The following is a 14,796-nucleotide window of genomic DNA, read 5'->3' as shown; positions in this document are numbered from 1 at the left end:
CACGCACACACACACCAGGAGTTAAAGAACTTGGATATCAGTCCTCTGAATAAGATAATTAATTCCTTTAAATCTTGGTTTCCCCAAGTGTAAAATGAGGGACTGTTTCAGCCTTACTTTCCTATGACTCCAGAATCTACAGGAGATTTATTTTAGTCAGAAAGAATTTTATTAAGAAAGAATTCATCAGCTACAGATTGTGTTCTTAAAAAAATACCTTCTCCCCCTCTACCGCACTTCTAGCAAATATGTAGCATAGAACTTGCAAATTCATGCCTACACAGGTCCACCGGGTACCAGGAATGAGTTACGGGGGGCCAGATGTAGGACAAAAGGGAGTGTTTGGGACTGTGGGTGACTGGAACACATAGGATGCCCAATTTTAGCTAACTGCTGTCATGTGGGAAGGAGGGTTCTTGTTGCATTTCCTAATGTTTCAAGAGAAGGAAGACATTGACATTTTGTATGTGTGTGTGTGCAAAATCCCTAGATTTTTATTTATTTTTTATTTTATTATGTTATGTTAGTCACCATGCAATACATCATTAGTTTTTGATGTGGTGATCCATGATCCATTGTTTTCGTATAACACCCAGTGCTCCATGCAGTACGTGCCCTCCTTAATACCCATCATCGGGCTAACCATCCCCCCACCCCCCTCCCCTCTAAAACCCTGTGAACCATGAGAGACTATGGACTGTGAGAAACAAAATCCCTAGATTTTTAAAACCTGGCTAAGTTTTAAAAAACATTGCTTAGGCTAAATAAAATGTATCTGCCAACTCCATTTCACCCATGGTCAGCCACTTGCAATTCTGGCCTACAGTGGCCAATGGATGGTGACTTTCTTATGTCTAGGGCCAGCTGTAATAGGAAAAGGAGGTGCTTGCCATGTGAGCACTAGTGAGGATCAGGATTCCCCGAGTCTCCTCCCTTTTGCCTGTAGTGGTGTCTCACATTCCACCACTAGAAACGTATCCCCTTGGATCCTCAGGAATTACCCATGTCCAGAGACCCCAGGAGATAGGAAGTGTCCCTGGGAGGGGCCCCCCACACAAAATTGTGCCACCAGCTTCTGGGGGCTGTTCTTGCTCTCACCTGGTGCCCACTTGGAAACAGCACGGTAACATATACCTCCAACCCATACACCCTTTAAAGCACTGATGATTGACAGATTTCACTGCAGTTGTCTCAGGAGATAGAAGAGAGGCTGATATTGCCTTCTGCATGTCAAACTTCCTACTCATCCTCTCCTAATATTCCTTTCCTCTTGCTGACCACCACCTTCAAAACAAAACAAAACAAAACAAAACAAAACAAAACAATATCCCCGATAGCTTCTCCAGCCAAATTGGTCCTGTCAACATGCACATACCTTCAGGAAAGCAAAATCCTGCTAAGGATAACACTAACAGCCAACTACTATGGAGTGCTTAATGACATGGGCCCTGTTACTAGCACTTTTCAAGTATATATCTATGAAGATGCTATTATCATTCCCAATATACAAAGGAGGTGACTGAGGCACAGAGAGGTTAAGTAACTTGCTCAAAATCACACAGCCAGTAGGTAGAGGAGTGGGGAATGAAAACCAGACAGTCTGGCTACAAAGTCCATACTTTTTTTTTTCTTCTTAAAGATTTTATTTATCTCTTTGAAAGAGAGAGCGCAAGAGAGAGAGCACAAGTGGGGGGAGGGGCAGAGGGAGAGGGACAAGAAGACTCCCCACTGAGCAGGGATTCCCGACTCAGGCCCCAATCCCAGGACCCTGAGATCGTGACCTGAGCCGAAGGCAGACACTTAACTGACTGAGCCACCCAGGAGCCCCCAGAGTCCCTGCTTTTAAAAAGGGGTTGGCAAACTTTCTCTGTAAAGGGCCAGACAGTAAATATTTATGGGCCATACCATCCCTGTACCAATACTCAGTGCTGCCATGGTAGCATGTGAAAGCAGATATGGACAATTTGTAAGTGAATAGCTATGTTCCAATAAACCTTATTCACAAAAATAGGCAGCAGGCTGAAATTTGCCAATGCTGACTCTGGAACATAGCATGTTGCTCAGCAGAACAAACCACAGCCTGACCCAAAGAAGTGAGCTCCTATTATCCCTTCTAGCATCCCTTCACCACCACCAATAAGAACATCAGCAGTAGCAGCAACATTTGGACAACACTGGCTTGGGATGAGCACACATGATAACCCAATGTCAAGACAAGGTTAGAGTCCCATGATTTATCCCACCACCCTAGTCGGCAGGTGTGATGGTTCATTTTATTTGTCAACTTGGAGAGTGCTTTGGATGAGATGAACATTTGATTGGTGGACTCTGAGTAAACAGATTACCCTCCTAAATGTGGGTGGGCCTCATCCAATCAGTTGAAGGCCTGAACATAACAAAAAGATGGGCCTCCCAGAGAAAGAGGGAATTTTCCAGCAGACTGCCTTGGGACTGGAACTGCACCACGCGCTCTCCCGGGTCTCCAGCAAGCTTTGCAGATTTGGACTCACCAGTCTCTGTAATCATGGGAGCCAACTCCTTATAATAAATCTCCTTCCAGATAGATATGCATATCCCATTGGTTCTGTTTTGCCGGACAACACTGCCTTATACAGCTGACAATATCTTAGCTAGATGGTTGAGAATATGAACCTGCCTGGGAGTTAGAAGTGCCCAGAACAGGGAGATGAGTGCAGACACAGGAGGTGGGAAGACCTGAACGGTCCTTTCCCTGGCTTTGCTGAGGTCTGGCTCAGCTCACCATGGCCATCTCTTGAGGGAGCAGTCTAACACTCCAGAGCACTACTGGGCTGGTGTGGGCCCAGGACAGCATTTGGGTGCTTATTCACTGCTTTGGTCTAAAGAGGTGTGGAAAACACGTCAGTATAAACATCTCCTGTTGCTACAATGCACCCCCACCCCCATTTTAAAATAGGGATTCTTAAAATAGTTTGCCAATAATTGCAACATCCCATTATTCCACACTTAGGGCCACAATACTCAAAGATAGAGACACGATGAAGGAGGGACTGGTAGGAGCGGGGAGAGAATGAGAGCAAACCAGCCAGTCTTGCTTCAGTAACAAAGCCTTCTGGATACCTCTGGGGAACGAGCGCCTGCGCTCTTGACACTTGGGACCAGATCCTTTTTTGTTGTGGGGGTCTGTCCTGTGCACTGTAGGATGTTTAGAAGATCCTTGATCTCCACCCACTCGATGCCGGGAGCACTCACACCCCATCCCCAAGTTGTGACCAAAAATGTCTCCAGACTTTGCTAAAATGTACCCTGTGGGCAAAAATCGCTCTTTGTTGAGAACCATTACATGAAAGGGAACCCCTACATGCCTCTCAAAGCTCAGATTGTTTATATCCAGGGGAATGACAGGCTCATGGCAGAGGATACTTCCCTGGAGCACTAATTGTCCTTGATAGTAATTTAAAGCATTATTTTTATATTAAAACAAATGTGGATATATTACAGAGTAGAATCCCAAACTTAAGGCTGGGAAAAATTTTCATCTGAGGTGGGGTGATTTTGGCTACACTCCCAGAACACTTGGCAAGTACACATTTACATTTCTCTGCCTTGGGGGAAGCTAATAATAGTTACTGTTTATTGAATGCCTACCTGGTGCCAGGAGCTCATTGTAGAGGCGATTTCCCGCTCGCCTGGCACAGCTGGCTACAGTTAGTTCCATTTTGCAGGTGAGTAGACTGAGATCCAGGGAGGTCATGAAAACTTTTTGGAGACTGGTGGCTGCTCAGCCATGAAGCTGGCGTTGGAACCCACCTGTCTCGGCAAGCTGTTTCCCAACGGGCTCCTGGGAAAATCTGTGAAAAGGTGAGCAGCAATGAACCACCAGAGGCCGCATCCCGGTGCTGTTTGGTGGGATGGTTTAAGAAAAAGAAAGGCTTCGTTGAAACTGACAAGCTCTTACCCTTTTTGGGAGAAGAAAGGGTGAGTTTCTGAAGCTGAATGCTGAAAAGGGCAGAATTGCCAAGTTGGAGCCCGTTCCTCAAGAGGGAAATGGTCGGTCAGCTTGGTAGTGCCAGCTCAAGACTCCAGAGTCTCAGCCCCAGACCATCCTGAGTTGCTCCCACCAGCCCCAGCGGGGACATTCTGTTGGGAAGTTTTTCTTCCTGGCTTTGATTTATGGATTCCTCCTCTGGGTTCCAGCAGTGTCTGTGGCTGGCTGCTGTAGGGATGAGGGCTACCTACCTTTAGTCACTGTAGGAACTCCTACAGACTGTCATCTCTGCGAACCACTCTTAGTCTGATCTGCTCACTACTTTTGTTTCTTTAAATGGACCCCCTCTTAAAGAATGGAAAAAAACCAAGACCCATCTATATGCTGCCTACAAGAGACCCATTTTAGACCTAAAGACACCTGCAGATTGAAAGTGAGAGGATATAGAAACATCTATCATGCAAATGGATGTCAAAAGAAAGCCTGAGTAGCAATATTTATATCAGACAAAGGAAATTTTAAAACAAAGACTGTAAGGATAGACAAAGAAAATTTTAAAACAAAGACTGTAAGGATAGACAAAGAAGGACATTATGTAATAATAAAGGGGACAATCCAACAAGAAGATATAATGATTGTAAATACTTATGCACCCAACAGAGGAGCATCCAAATACATAAAACAGTTAATAACAAATACAGAGGAACTAATTGATAATAACAAAATAAGAGTAGGGGACTTTATTTTTTTATTTTTTTTAAGATTTTATTTTTTTGACAGAGAGAGAGAACAAGCAGGCAGAGCGGCAGGCAGAGGGAGAAGGAGAAGCAGGACCCCGGGATTATGACCTGAGCTGAAGGCAGATGCTTAACTGACTGAGCCACCCAGGTGCCCCAATAATAAGGGACTTTAACACCCCACTTACAGCAATGGACAGATCATCTAAATAGAACATCAACAAGGAAACAATGGCTTTGAAAGACACACTGGAACAGATGGATTTAACAGATATATTCAGAACATTCCATCTTAAAGCAGGAAAATACACATTCTTTTCAAGGGCAGACAGAACATTCTCTAGAATAGAGCCCATATTAGCCCAAAAAACAAACCTCAAGAAGGCTGAAATCATCATGCCCATTTTCTGACCACAACACTATGAAACTCGAAGTCAACCACAAGAAAAAATCAGGAAAGACACAAATACATGAAGGTTACATAACATGCTATTAAACAATGAATGGATCAACCAGGAAATAGAAGAAGAAATAAAAAAGAACACAGAAACAAATGAAAATGAAAACATAATAGTCCAAAACCTCTGGGATGCAGCAAAAGCAGTTCTAAGAGGGAAGTCTGTAGCAATACAGGCCGACCTCAAGAAACAAAAAAAATCTCAAACAACCTAACCTTCCACCAAAAGGAGCTAGAAAAAGAACAAGCAAAACCTAAGACCAGCAGAAGGAAGGAAATAATAAAGATTAGAGCAGAAACGAATGATGCAGAAACGAATGATACAGAAACTAGAAAAACAATAGCACAGATTGGTGAAACCAGGAGCTGGTTCTTTGAAAAAAAAAAAAAAAACTCAATAAAATCAATAAACCTCTACCCAGACTCATCAAGAAAAAAAGAGAAAGGACTCAAATAAACAAAATCACCAGTGATAGAGAAGAAATTACAACCAATACCACAAAAATAAAAGCAATCCTAAGAGAATATTATGAAAAACTATTTGCCAACAAATTGGACAACCTGAAAGAAATGGATAAATTCCTAGAAACTTATAAACTATCAAAACTAAAGCAGGAAGAAATAGAAAATTTGAGGGGCACCTGGGCGGCTCAGTCATTAGGCGTCCGCCTTCAGCTCGGGTCATGATCCCAGGGTCCTGGGATCGAGCCCCGCGTCGGGCTCCCTGCTTGGCAGGAAGCCTGCTTCTCCCTTTCCCACTCTTCCTGCTTGTGTTCCCACTCTCGCTGTCACTCTCTCTGCCAAATAAATAAATAAAATATTTAAAAAAAAAGAAATAGAAAATTTGAACAGAATGATAACCAGCAAAGAAATTGCATCAGTAATCAAAAAACTTCCCAACAAACAAAAGTCCAGGACCAGATGGCTTCACAGGAAGTTTCTATCAAACATTTAAGGAAGAATTAAACCTTTTCTTCCTAAACTATTCCAAAAAACAGAAAAGGAAGGAAAACTTCCAAATTCATTCTATGAGGCCAGCATTATTCGATACCAAAACCAGATAAAGACACCACTAAAAAAGTGAGGTATAGGCCAATATATCTGATGAACACAGATGTAAAATTCTCAACAAAATATTGGCAAACTGAATCCAACAATACATTAAAAAATCATTCACCACGATCAAGTGGGATTTATTCCTGGAATGCAATGGTGGTTCAATATATGAAAATCAATCATATATTGATACATATATAATGTGATACAACACATCAATAAGAGAAAGGATAAGAATCATATGGTCATTTCAATAGATGCAGGAAAACCATTTAACAAAGTACAACATCCATTCATGATAAAAACCCTGAACAAAGTAGGTTTAGAGGGAACATACCTCAACATAATAAAGGCCATATAAGAAAAACTCACAGCTAACATCATCTTTAATGGGGAAAAACAGAGCTTTTTTCCCCCTAAGGTCTGGAACAAGACAAGGATGTCCACTCTCATTCAACACAGCACTGGAAGTCCTAGCCACAGCAATCAGACAACAAAAAGAAATAAAAGGCATCCAAATCACTAAGGAAGAAGCAAAATTTTCACTCTTTGCAGATGACATGATACTATATATAGAAAATCCTAAAGACTCCACTGAAAAACTACTAGAACTTATAAACAAATTTAGTAAAGTCACAGGATACAAAATCAATGGACAAAAATATATTGCATTTCTATACACCAATAATGAAGCAGTAGAAAGAGAAATTAAGAAAACAATCCCATTTGCAAATGCACCAAAAATAGTAAGATATTTAAGTATAAAACTAACCAAAGAGGCAAAAGACTTGTACTCTGAAAACTATAAAACACTGATGAAAGAAATTGAAGAGGAAAAAATAAAAAGAAAGAAAATGAAGAGGACACAAAGAAATGGGAAAAAATTCCATGCTCATGGACTGGAAGAATAAATATTATTAAAATGTCCATACTACCCAAAGCAATCTACACATTCAACGTAATCCCTATCAAAATATCAACAGTATTTTCTATAGAACTAGAACAAACAAACCTAAAATTGTACGGAACCACAAGAGACCCCATGTAGCCAAAGTAACCTTGAGAAAGAAAAGCAAAGCTAGAGGCATCACAATTCTGGACCTCAAGCTCTATGACAAAGCTGTCATCATCAAGACAGTATGGTACTGGCACAAAAACAGACACATAGATCAATGGAGCAGAATAGAAAATCCATAGATAAACCCACAATTATATGATCCATTAATCTTTGACAAAGCAGGAAAGAATACCCAATGGGAAAAAGACAGTCTCTTCAACAAATTGTTTCGGGAAAACTGGACAGCAACATGTAGAAGAATGAAACTAGACCACTTTCTTACACCATACACAAAAATAAGCTCAAAATGGATAAAGACTTAAATGTGAGACCTGAAACCATAATAATCCTGGAAGAGAACACAGGCAGTTACTTCTTTGACATCAGCTGTAGCAACTTTTCTAGATATGTCCTCTGAGGCAAGGGAATAAGAGCAAAAATAAACTATCGCTACATCATCAAAATAAAAAGCTTCTGGGGTGCCTGGGTGGCACAGATGGTTGGGCGTCTAACCCTTGGTTTTGGCTCAGGTTGTGATCTCTGGGTGGTGGGATCAGCCCTGTGTCTGGCTCCATGCTCAGTGGGCAAAATCTGCTTGGGATTCTTTCTCCCTCTTCCCCTGCCCCTCCCCACTCTGTGTGTGCACTCTCTCTTTTTTTAAATAAATCTTAAAAAAAATTGATTAAAAATTTTAAAAAATAAATAAAAAGCTTCTGCGCAGTGAAGGAAATAATAAACAAAACTAAAAGGCAACCTATTGAATGGGAGATGATATTTGCAAATGACATAACTGATAAAGGGTTAGTATCCAAAATATATAAAGAACTTACAAACTCAACACCCAAAAAACAAATAATGCAATTATAAAATGAGCAGAAGACATGAACAAACATTTCTCCAAAGAAGACATCTAGATAGCCAACAGACACCTGAAAAGAGCTCATCATCACTCATCATGAGGGAAATACAAATCAAAACCACAATGAGATATCACCTCAGACCTGTCAGAATGGCTAAAATCAAAAACACAATAAACAGGTGTTGGCGAGGATGTGGAGAAAGGAGAACACTCCTACACTGTTGGTGGGAATGCAAACTGATATAGTCACTCTGGAGAGCAGTATGGAGCTTCCTCAAAAAGTTGAAAATAGAAGTACCATATGATCCAGCCATCGCACTACTAGGCATTTACCCAAATTATATAAGAACGCTAATTCAAAGGAATACATGCACCCCCATGTTTATAGCAGCAATATTTATATAGCCAAGATATGGAAGCGGCCCAAGTGTCCATGGCTAGATGAATGGGTAAAGAAGATGGTTAAGACCTTTTCCCTGAAAACGATTGCTTCTCTACATATAATTCACTGCCGTTAGTGGTTATGCCAGAAACCATGCTGCTTTAACAGTGTCATGGGTTTTCCACCTGAGGACCCATGCACACAGATGGGGGGTTGTTATGGTCTCCGTGGTGTCTCTCAAAAAGTTCTATGTACAAATCCTAACCCCCAGTATCTCAGAAGGTAACTGTATTTGCATTAGGTTCTTTAACGAGATGATTAAGTTACAATGAGGTCATAGCGGTCATCTGCTCTGACTGGTTCCCTCCTAAGAAGAGGAAATGTGGACTCAGACACGAACAGAGGGAAAAACCAAATAAAGACACACGGGCATCTACGAGAAAAGAAGAGAAATCTGAGAAGGGACAATTCCTGTTGACACCTTCACCTTGGACGTCCAGCTTCCAGAACGATGAGAAAATAAAGTTCTGCTTTTTAAGCCACCCAGCCTGTGGTACTTTGTATGGCAGCCCCAGCAAACTAATACAGAGGTTACTAGCTGTGGAACCTCGAACAAGTTACTTTGCTTCTTGAAGCCTGGGTTTTCTTATCTCTCCAAGATGGGGTAACAGGACAGTCTACATTCTGGAATTGTGAAGGGAATAAAAAATATGTCCAACATGGCTAGTCACCAAAGGCCCTGGCACAGAGTAGGACTCAAAACAACAACAGAGGCAAGAAGAAAAAGAAACAACAAAAAACCACCCCAAATTTTTATTATCACAATAGTTGGAATGCTCTCTGGACCCTGGAAGACTTGAAGATGTTTGTGATCTTTAACTCCAAAGAGATCATCAAGACATAGGAGTTGGGTGCTAAGCATGAAGGGCTCCATCTTCCATATTAACCAACTGGAGTGGGGTGGGCAGGGGCATAGGAAACAAACTCATCACTCCTCTTGCCTCTTCCCCCAAGATATCCAGATGTTCTAAAACCACCCGTTACAGGGGTGCCTGGGTGGCTCAGTCAGTTGAATGTCTGACTCTTAGTCTGAGCTCAGGTCAAGATTTCATGGGTCGTGAGATCGAGTGCCTGAGTTGGGCATGTGCTCAGCATGGAGTCTACTAGAGATTCTCTCCCTCTGCCCCTCCGCCCACTTGGGCGTGTGCTCTCTCTCCCTCTCTCAAATAAATAAATCTCAAAAAAAAAAAAAAAAAAAAACCCATCCAGTTACAGGGTCCCCCACCTTCTTTTCCCACTCAACTCCTCCTTCATCAGGATGGCCGTTTCCCCTGCCCTATCCCCACCTCCACCCTCTGCAATCTTTCAGTATGTTTTGGGACCCCTTTCACATCCATCCCTACAGACCCGTTGAGCGCTTACCTAGGGCCCACCGCTTGTAAACTGTAGAGCTAGGCTTTGACCCTAGGCTTATGTGACCCTTGACACATCCCAGGAGTCACAGACAGATTAAAAGAGGACTTTGGTTTGCCAAAAATAATAATGATCCACCTGTTAATTATAATTTCTACTCATTAATTACAACGATGATTAAGTATAACAGAAAGTTTTTGCTGACACAGTAAGGATGATTGTGGTGTCTGTTTGCTGAGCATTTACTATGTGCCTGCACTCCACATGCACATATGATTCCTTTGGATTCCCTCTGATCAGCCTTCTACATCGGCGGTTTTATTATGCTCATTTCATACCTGGGAGGGCACTGAATCGTGGAGCCAAAATATCTACTGTCTAACAGATTCTGAGAGAGACTGGGGGGCAGGGAATGAAAAGGTGAAGATAATGGAGAGAAGAGGAGAGGAGAGAAAAAGCACAGGGAAGTGCTTTTCTTATTTCCTCCTGGGTCCACCGCACAACAGCAGGACTGCCTCCTCCAAGTTCCTCTGTTACATTGGTCTCTGCCCCTGGTTCCTTGCACAGAGCTCCTAAAATCCTTGTAATTTCCTACGTGGTAAGAGTCCTGGGAGCATCTTTTATTCTACTGAGGCGACTCTGGTGGGCTCCTGGAGGGGGGCTGGTCACCAGAAAGACCAAGTCATGATTAGAAGCTTGGAATTTTCAGCAATTCCCCCACCCTACTCGCCCGATTCTCCAGAGAGGGGAGAGGGGTGGAAATATAGTAATTGATCATGCCTACTTGAGGAAGCCTCCATAAAATCCCAATAGTATGAGTTTTAGGAGCTTCCAGGTTAGGGAGCATATCCATGTACTGAGACGGTGACATACCCCAATTCCAGGGGGACAGAAACTCTTGTGCTTGGGACCCTCCCATACCTTACCCGATGTATCTCTTCATCTGACTATCCATCCATATCTTTGTCATACACTTTAATAAATTGCTTGAGGTAAGTAAGCGTTGCCCTACGTTCTGTGAGTTGCTCTGGCAAATAATGGGATCCACGTGTGGGGAGGTCATGGGAACCTCTGATTTGTACCCAAGTGGGACAGTTGTGGGTAATCTGGGGACCTACTACTTGTGATTGGCATCTCAAGTGAGGGAAGAAGGTAGTCTTGTGGGACTGAGCCCTTAACCTGGGGGATGTGGTGCTATCTCCAGGTAGACAGTGTCAGAATTGAGTTGTAGGATTCCCAGCTGGTGTTGCGGAATTGCTTGGTGGTGTGGGAAGAGCCCCCACACCTCTGGTGTCAGAAGCGTTGTGTGGTAGTCGTGTGAGAGCAAAGGAGACACACAGGAGGAGGACTGGGGATTTTCCTTTGTGGGGTGGGGCGGGTAGTGGTGGTGGTGGGGACACAAATATTCAGCCCATATGACAATGGTCTCCTCCCTGTGTCTCTCCACAACTTCTTCCCTCTGCCTGTCCAAATTTCCCCTTTTTATAAGACACTAAAGGATGAGCGACTACCCTAATGACCACATTACAACCTCTGTAATGACTCTATTTCCAAATAAAGTCACATTCTGAGATAAGGACACCAGGACTTCAACATATGAATTTTGGGGCCACACAGGTCAACCCGTTAACACCAGCCACATGGGTGTGCGTCTTAGGTTACAGACTTTTCTTGATAACCAGCCCTACTAGGGTTCAATATCCTTCTCCAATAGGAAAATATCCTCCAATCCAGCCCAAACCTTCTCCTGTCACAGTTTAATCGCCTTTCAATCTCCTAAAATGACAATGTTCTCTCTTTTCTGTTTTGAGCCTTAAGTTTGGGACTCTCTTTGTAGCTGAACAACCGCCCCCCACTCCTGCCAATTAAAGGAGGCAAAGAAAGGGAACTGAGAAGAGAGACTGGGGGCAGGGTATTCAAATCATTGTCTTTAGTTCAGAATGTGAGCCAGATGCTATCAAGGACTGGATAAGGAAGGTATACTCATGGTTGTGGTTCAGAAGCTTGAGAGCTTTGGTTTAAAAATAGGCGAACTGAAATAAACACTGAGAGCTACTCAGATGGCACCGAAATAGAGTGGTAATTGATCTAATGCAACTTTTGCCTTGGATAACATCATTATTTGTGAAATTATGTCAGTATTGCTGCTGCCAAGTCAGCAAGCACTTACAGGACGTGACTTCTAATTTAGGAATTGCACTATTTGTGGCTCATCTTCGAAGACAGCAGGAACTCAGTGGACACCAGTGGCCAGACTTCTGAAAGCACACAGGTTTCAGCTTGGAATCTGCAACCTCGGAATGCAGAGGAGGTGAACTGGCCCAGTGTCCCCTTGAGGAGGGACTTGCTGCCCAGCTCTAGGGAATGTGGCTGGATGATTGCCTCCAGCTGTCAGCTCCTTCAAGGTCGGCCTCGGCTGCAGGTCAGCCCACACACCCTGTGACTTAATGAAACAGGGGTATGAGCTAAGGACCCACCCGCGTCACTCTGGTGTGACCTGGTACTCGCTCCAGAGCTCCGACCTGCCTGCCTTGCGATTCCACTTCTTACTCTATCTCCCACCTGCTTCTTGCCCCTTCCTCTCCCAGGTGTGGATTCCTAACACCTCAGACCCTAGACTCCAAGTCAACATCTGCTTCCAGAAGGCTTGACCTGCTCCAGGGGCCTCCGCAGTTTCTACCTGTACCTGCAGCAGTCCTGAAGAGGATGGAGCTGTCCCCTCAAACCCTTGTGGAGCTGGCTGCAGGATTCTCTGGTGGAATTTCAAGTGGGAGAATCTTTTAGACTATTTAAGAATATAATACCAGATTTTCATTCGTTTGGCTTACACAAAATAAGGCCCATGTGTAAAAGCTTTTGTTAGAAAGGACAGCCGTTTCCTTATTGACGTTTTTTCTCCGGAACTGCCTGGATCCAGCCACTGTCCTAGGTACTGTGGTCACCGTGGTACACGAGACATGGGTTCTCAGAGCTTAGGGCCTAGGGGAGGAGAGCGACAACATACAAATACGCGAGGATGTTCATGAGGACATAGAGATCTTTAAAACCCATGATGAAAATAAGATGGGGGATGGTACTGGTGACTGGGGTCTGGAAAGACTCTTTTGATAAAGTGGCCAAGGAGGACCTCTGAAGGAGGTGGCAGTCGTGTTGAGATGTGAAGGACCAAGCCAATCCAGATAAAACTTTAGCTCTTGGAACTGGAAGGACCCATAAGTTCCTACTCAAAGCTGAATTTAACCAACAGTATCGTCTAGAGGATGGAGGGGACCACCCTGCTGATCGGAGCTGGTCAGCTGGACCACTGACCATGCCCAGTGGCCTCCATGGAGATTGAATGAAGGATTGGACGCCACAGAGATTTGGCCCAGATTGGAAACAGCTCATCAAAGTGATTCTTGATTCTCACATTCGATTTTTATGTAGAAACAGTGGAGAAAGAGGCTCATCTACTCCTTTGGTTTATGTTGCAGGTCAGAGATGACAGGGTTCCCAATTAACAGGCATTTAAACTACCCCTTATGATCTTTGCTGGGCTTTCTTGCTTTTTTTTTTTTTTTTTTTAACTTTGTCCAATTCTTGGCAACTCGATTTTAAAGGTCATTATATTAACTGCAAAGATGAATCAAGGGGTGAGGTCATGTTTCATCCAGGGAAACTCTTTTGTCTTGTGTGCTGTCATTTCTATGGCCCATCAATGCAGATCTGGGTTTCAAAAAGATAATTCTATTTCAACATAGTATTCTTTGGGGGAAAAAGACTGCCTTCCCTTCCAAAACCCAGCTTTGCCTTCTCATCAAAGGAAGGCTTTGAGGCACGTTTTTCTCCCTCGTATCTGGGAGAGCAGCTGGCCTCACCAGCCCTACTCCAGCTGAAGAGAGCTGTGGACTTTATTGTAATCACCTTGTTGAAATATATGGAATTGTACAGCAAGAGACTGGTTCTATGTTGCCATAATTTATGACAAAGGCCTGAATAAATCCCCAGACATGGATTTTCTATAAAATCCTTCCTTGTGAAACTTTGTTGCTCTGCAAAATGAAAAAAAGAGAAGAGAGGGAAGGGGGGGGGGAAGCCCACAAGATATATATAAAAATCTCTGAGGATGCCATTTCCATTCATCACATTTACTGTAAAGACATAGGTTTCATTTGGATGGAAAAAGAATGAATCATAGTGGTTTTAGCATCTAATGTGGAGTTTGCTTGTAGCATTTCCCTCCAATCTTTCTGCTTCCTCAAGATCAACTGAATATGGAAGGAAGAAGCTTGCAAAGAATACTTTCTATCAACCCTAGAATGTTCTGTGTTAGGACGGACATCAGGAGATGGAGGGAAATCTCCTTTTCTGTGCCCTTTACCAGGGACAGCCATTAGTCTGTGAATGTTTAAGAATATTTACTAGTTGCAGCAAGAAGTATATTTTACTTATTCAAATTATATTCTATGAGGTGGGTAATGGGGAGAGCGGGGGAGGGGGAGGGATGGAAAGGGAGAGAGGGAGTGAAGAAAGAGGAGGCCAAGCCAGAGGCGGGAGAATCTTTTGAATCATATAGCCTATTTCAACCTCCATCCCACTCATAGCCTGAGAAAGCAGGAGATGGACAATCTGACTCTACGGATCCCCGCTTTTGTCCTTTTGGCTCTTGCAGTATGAGCATCCCCATGCTGAGTGCCAGACTGCTGTTTTTCTTCACTATGATCCCTTCAACACAACTCAACCTCATCATCGGTGGCTCAGCCCGACACAGCAGTCTTTTCAAGATAGAGGCAAAATGGACTACGTTGGACACATTGAGAAACTATCCACTTCCTCACAGCGCGGATAATTTAAAAGGACTTTTAAGTGAAATTATGCTTTCCGTGATT

This window comes from Phoca vitulina, unplaced genomic scaffold (assembly GCF_004348235.1).
Source record: "Phoca vitulina isolate PV1807 unplaced genomic scaffold, GSC_HSeal_1.0 scaffold66, whole genome shotgun sequence".
Classification (NCBI taxonomy): Eukaryota; Metazoa; Chordata; class Mammalia; order Carnivora; family Phocidae; genus Phoca; species Phoca vitulina.
The sequence above is the reverse complement of the archived record's forward strand: the minus strand, read 5'-3'. Positions refer to the sequence as shown.